The sequence below is a fragment of the Suricata suricatta genome, chromosome 4 (genome assembly GCF_006229205.1).
Source record: "Suricata suricatta isolate VVHF042 chromosome 4, meerkat_22Aug2017_6uvM2_HiC, whole genome shotgun sequence".
NCBI lineage: Eukaryota > Metazoa > Chordata > Mammalia > Carnivora > Herpestidae > Suricata > Suricata suricatta.
Window position 1 is genome coordinate 136,515,779 of NC_043703.1, and position 5,511 is coordinate 136,521,289.

Consider the following 5,511-nt stretch of genomic DNA (forward strand, 5'->3'; position numbering starts at 1 on the left):
TCAAAGTCACAAGGATTGTCAGCCTGTTCTCTTGAAAATCTCCTAGATGATGGTAGGACAACTGAACCAATCAAACGGCTGAGGAATGATATCTAGCATTTTTAAAAAGAACTGAAAAAAAATCCTCTAGTCAAGGAATGAGAGGTAGAAGTGAGCCTAAAATTTTTTTTAATGATAACACCAAAATAAAACACAAACACCAAAATATTCTCCAAACTGGATCTAAACGAAACTAGTATTTCTTTTGTTCCAAGACCATGGCTTGTCAATCTGAGGGAAGGATTTTGGCATCCATGATCTCAGTTCACCTTCCTCCCTCAGGATATTAGCACTGGAATGTGGCAGTGGATTTCAGCCGAGTCACAACATCTGCAGGGGGATTTGCCTTTTGCAGGTCGCCACACGATGGTCGGGTTTTATGGGTCTCAACTTGGAGCATCACCTGCTTTGTGCACTTCCCAGGCAGCCCTGAGCACTTCAGATAGGCAGTCGCTCAGAATCTCTTCAAGATTTGCAGTCTGTTGAAGTGGAAAGTTTGCTAGTTGATTAAAAACAAATTCTAAATCTAGTATCCACAACTGTTTGTTTAACGGATGAGGTAACTGTAGAAAAATGCAATAAACAAAACTGAAATAGTCCTTGCTCCATTGTGAACAGGGGGCTCTGGGAATCTCATTGGATTTTGGTCATTCATCTCCTGATCTGCAAACAGGAACTCACCTAGATGATCTCAACTGACTGTGTGTGTGTGTGTGTGTGTGTGTGTGTGTTTTAATTAAAATTTTTTCCCTCATTGTAAAATTTCTTTTTGGTTTGGTTTTTTTGTCGTCTAGGTCTTTGTTGAACTTATTTTGTTCTTTCATTGTTTTCCTGGTGTTGTTGAATTATTTAGCTGTATTCTCTTGTAGCTTTAGAACAATTATTTTGAATTCTTTGTCGGGAAGGTCATGTATCTCCATTTTTTGAGGGTCAGTTTCTGGAGATTTCCTGTGCTTTGGTGATGTTGTTTCCCTGTTTCTTCTTGATTTTTATAGCCTTGTGCAGTGTCCAGTTACCTCGTCTAGACTTCATGGCCTGTCTTCAGTTAGGAAAGGTGACTTTGGTAAGGTGACTTCACCTGCGGGCCGAGGCATGCTGGGGCAGACTGCAACCTTGGGTCTAGTGAGTGGTGCAGGCCACCAAGTGTGCGGGCTTGTGGTGGCTCTGGGTCCAAGGAGGTGTGCTGTCTTGACAGCTCAGGCTGCTGGGGTCCATGACACTTACAACTGTGTAGTCCTCGGTGAGAACATTGGTGTATCTGCAAAGGGCTGCAAGAACTTTGGTGTAACTTTGGGTCCTTAGTGATGCCTCAGGGTCAGGGGCTAGAGACCAGGGCAGGTGGTGGCGATGGCTGGAGCTGGCAGTGGGCATGCAGGGGCTGCCATGGTCAGCTGCAGGTGCCTGTGTTGTGGCAGGGGCCCATGGCAGGCCCACATGTAGTGGCGGGGGCCAGGCCCAATTGCTGGTGCACTAGCAGGTGCAGGGCCCCTGATGGTCATTGTGCCCTACTGTGGCCACAGGGTCTTACCATGGGCTGTGCACGGCAGTGGACCCGGTGATAGGGATTGGGCCAAGGGGGTATAGGTGCACAACTGGAATGACTTAGCTGCACAAGTAATAAGAGTTAGGGCTGGATCTGGGCCAACAAGCTTCTGTGCAGGTCCTGGCTGTTGGCAGGTGCTCCTGCCACTTAATTAAAAATTAACAACCAGGGGCACCTGGGTGGCTCAGTCGGTTAAGTGTCTGACTCTTGATTTCAGCTTAGGTCATGATCTCCCGGTTTGTGGGATCGAGTCCCTGTTGCTGGGCTCGGCGCTTACAGCGTGGAGCCTGCTTAGAATTCTCTCTCCATCTTTCTGCCCTCCCCCACTCTCACAGTCTCTCTCTCTCCCAAAATAAATAAACATTAAAAAATTAAGCACCAGCACTTATCAAACAGCCATTTCTGATGCCTCATCTAAATTCACCCTGGTCTGCCACTCCTTTCTTTCCCTATTCTGTGCACTCACTACATAAGCTGCCCACTGCCAAGGGCACAAGGACCTTTCACACGTGTAAAATGTGGAGGTGCCCCTTGCAGCTCTCTGGTTCACATCGTGGATGTTTAGAGGGCCAGGAACTCCACCCCCTTCCGCACACCGGAGGGGCACGTTCCTAGAAGGCCTTCGGGGTCTCTCAAATTACAGACCTTGCAGAAGTTCCCTCTCTTGCTTATCATTTACTGATTGCTTAATTAGCTCATAACCCTCTGCATGAAGAAATGGCAACACATTTCTCATAATTATACTCATACCACATAATATCCTAGCTCTATTTACTTAGGACATCCACAGGGCTAAAGTCTAAAAGTCTGAAGAGTATCACAATCAATGTGTTTCACAGCTGATGTGATTTCTTCATTCTAGTCGGACATAATACAGAAAATTTTGCTAGCTTTTGGGTGCTGATGGTATATTAAGCACCAAAGCAAGCTTTTTGTCACAATCCTGAGAATAACAGGCACTACTAATAGGCCTCTTTTACAGATGAGAAAACCGAGGCCCAAAAAGTTTAAGCACCTTGCCAGGGTTAACATGTTTAAGAAGCGGCAGACCCTCCTGCCAGACAAACTCCCACAGGGTCCATACAGCACAAGAGGGCTGCTCGGCCTTGGCCTTGGCCTTTAAGAAGGCCTTAAATTTAGATATTTGACATTATCTCCATATGAGGTCACACAGAGAGTCATAGAAATGCGCCAGAAAACTGAAATAAGTCTGGCATACAACTTGGACCACACTGTCCTCATAATAAAACTGTTATGTGTATGATACACATACACATATATACATACATATACTTATATAATAACATATACACATATATACATGTACACACAGTTGTGGGACATGTATGCAATTATGGTACATTTCATTTTTGTGTACGTTAAAGTCTTAGGTAAACATAAATATTTTAAATAAACCATAGGTTCCAACCCCCATTTTGATACTTCTTCACTTTGTAACATACAGAGGCCTGGCCACGCCTTGACCCTGGAGAGGCCCCAGTGCCCAGAACCATAGCATTAGGAGGAAAACTTAAGACTAGCTATCTTGTCCAACTTCTTCGTTTCATACGCGAGGAAATGGAGACACAGAGATGTTGAGTCCCCTCCCCAAGGCACACAGCTAGAATGCCCTTCTACCGACAGCCTAGCGTGCTGCGTGCTGCTCCCACTGCCGTTTCTTCCACAATGCAGAGTGCTAACCACTATACGACCGTGGCTGCCTTTTCTTCCAAATAAGCCAGGAGAGAAGTTAGCATAGGTGCTCAACTAACATTCTGGAACATTTATTTTGAGGCCAACAACTCCCTCCAGTGTAATCCGTTTTTGAATATGTGGGGGGAAACGATTTCATTTCCATAGGACTCTGCACCTTTCAAAACCCTTTTGGAGCTGAAGATCAATAGTGACCCTCACAACCACCCTGGGAGGGGGTGCATGCAGGCATTGCTACTGCTGGTTTTCAGGTGGGTAAACAAAAGTCAAGAAATGTTGCACCCCTTTCCCAGGGTAACACAGCCAGGTAGTGGCAGAACTGCTACTGTGATTTAGGACTCCTGGCTTAGAACGTTAGTTGCACCCTACTGCTTTTCAGCGTGCAAATCGTCCACAGGAATTACAGAGGAGAGAGCACAAGCATTTTTTTGGTTTCCTGATGGTATTCATAAACCTTTTAAAATCCAGGGTATTTTTTTTTCTGAAAGAAATTATTCCTCACAGAATCAGTAACCTGGCAAAAAAGATCTTCGAAATGATATTCATACAGTAGATGCTATGGCAGGGTAGAGAGTAAGCATTTCCCACTGTTCCGTAGGTGCTTCCTTTCAGTGGCGAGGTAGTAGATAGATTTAAATGAAGCTTAGTCTGGGAAACCAGCGCATTGCAATTAAAAATGCAGCCCTTTAGTCTTGCAATTCTTTGTCTCAGGCTCTTTTACAAAAGAGGGTATTTTAATTCAATAAATAAAAGACATGGACTTCCAGCTTTCCTACTGGAGGAGGAGGAGGCTTAGCTACCACTTGGAACTAACACACATTGCAGAGAAAACACGCAAACAAATAGCACTTGATCTTGCTTTGCTGCAGGGTGTTTTCATCTTTCAAAAGACGGAGGGAAAAACAACCTCAGAACTTTACCACCAAAGCTTCCAAATTTATTGCAACACAACGTAATGGCAAAATGCTATTTTCTTAGTGCTCAGATTTTTGAATAACCACCATGGCCAAGAGTGCCTGGTTTTATTTTTGCAATAAACCCAAAGAAAATCTGGAATTCCACTCTCGATTCAGAATGGCAGAGATGCCTGGGTTTTTCAGAGCAAACCATTGAGTCTAGTGATCCGATCTTAACCTCTCTGTTTAACCTGTGCTTGAGGCATTTATTTCATGTTTATACTAGTTTAGCGCAAATCATGCTTAAAAGAGATTTCCTACCGTCTCCCTGTGCAAAGTTGGGCTACAATAGTAGACTTAACAATGCCAGCCCTTTCTCGGGCTTATCAGTTAAAGAAGCATTCAGCCTAAGAAAACACCTCCAGTGGAAGCAAGATACACAATTGCACATCTAGTCACATTCCACCGAGATTTGTCTGAGTGGAGAGAAGTATAGATTCGCACTAAGTAAGTTATATATATGAAGTATAGCATCAATGTGTCCATTTCTCATCCTGCTTTTCATACATGGTTGGAAGCAACTTGTTACAATCCTATTATATTCTATATAGGAAGCAAGGTTTAAAAAAGGGCAGGATAATAAAGAGACTTAAAAGGTACTTTAAAGTTCTACATAAATGTCCTACTTTATAACTTTCTTTTTGACTATAATTAAATCGGTTTAAAAATACAGTGAAAATCTTTTTCTAATCTTATCTCAGCACAATTTATTTATAGTTGATATACATAATATTAGTTGTTTACAAGAATGTCAACTGCCCCCTCTCCTTCCCAATTATCCTGAAACTGAAATCTGTCCAGACTGATTACTTGATCAAGGTATGCATTGTAGTTTCATAAGAAATACATTTTAACATTTTTATAATAAGGTATGGAAAGCAAACTATATAGCTTAGTAATTCATCACACATACCTTGTTTGAAGAATGCAATTTCTTTCAAAAATTTTCCACCACACAGAATGGATATCCTTTTTTCTTTAAGCTTTTCTGCATCACAAATCCCAGCCAAATTATTCTAAAGAAGAAACAAGAAGAGGTCCAAGCAACTTTTCTCTTTTCTCAGAGGAGCTAATCAAACATTCCCATCAACCTCTCAGCACTTTGAAAAGCACATTTTAGCCACACACACACACATACACACACGTACATGCTCACGCACACACACACACTCACACACACTGCTTCTCACACTGGGTTTAGTGCTGAATTAGGCGGTCCTCTTTCAAATTTCCACTCCCACTTGCTTTTCTTTGGGATAG

General features: G+C 42.8%; 1 protein-coding gene across 2 annotated transcripts in view; it reads right to left on the reverse strand.

Annotated features, from left to right (window-relative positions):
* VIT (vitrin) overlaps nt 1–5,204 on the reverse strand; it is a 101,613-nt gene extending 96,409 nt beyond the window's left edge. For both annotated transcript variants that reach the window (XM_029936318.1, XM_029936319.1), the window contains exon 1: nt 5,165–5,204. The gene's annotated coding sequence lies outside the window, so the exon portion shown is untranslated. The remainder of the gene's footprint in view (nt 1–5,164) is intronic.
* Between the last annotated feature and the right edge of the window lie 307 nt (nt 5,205–5,511).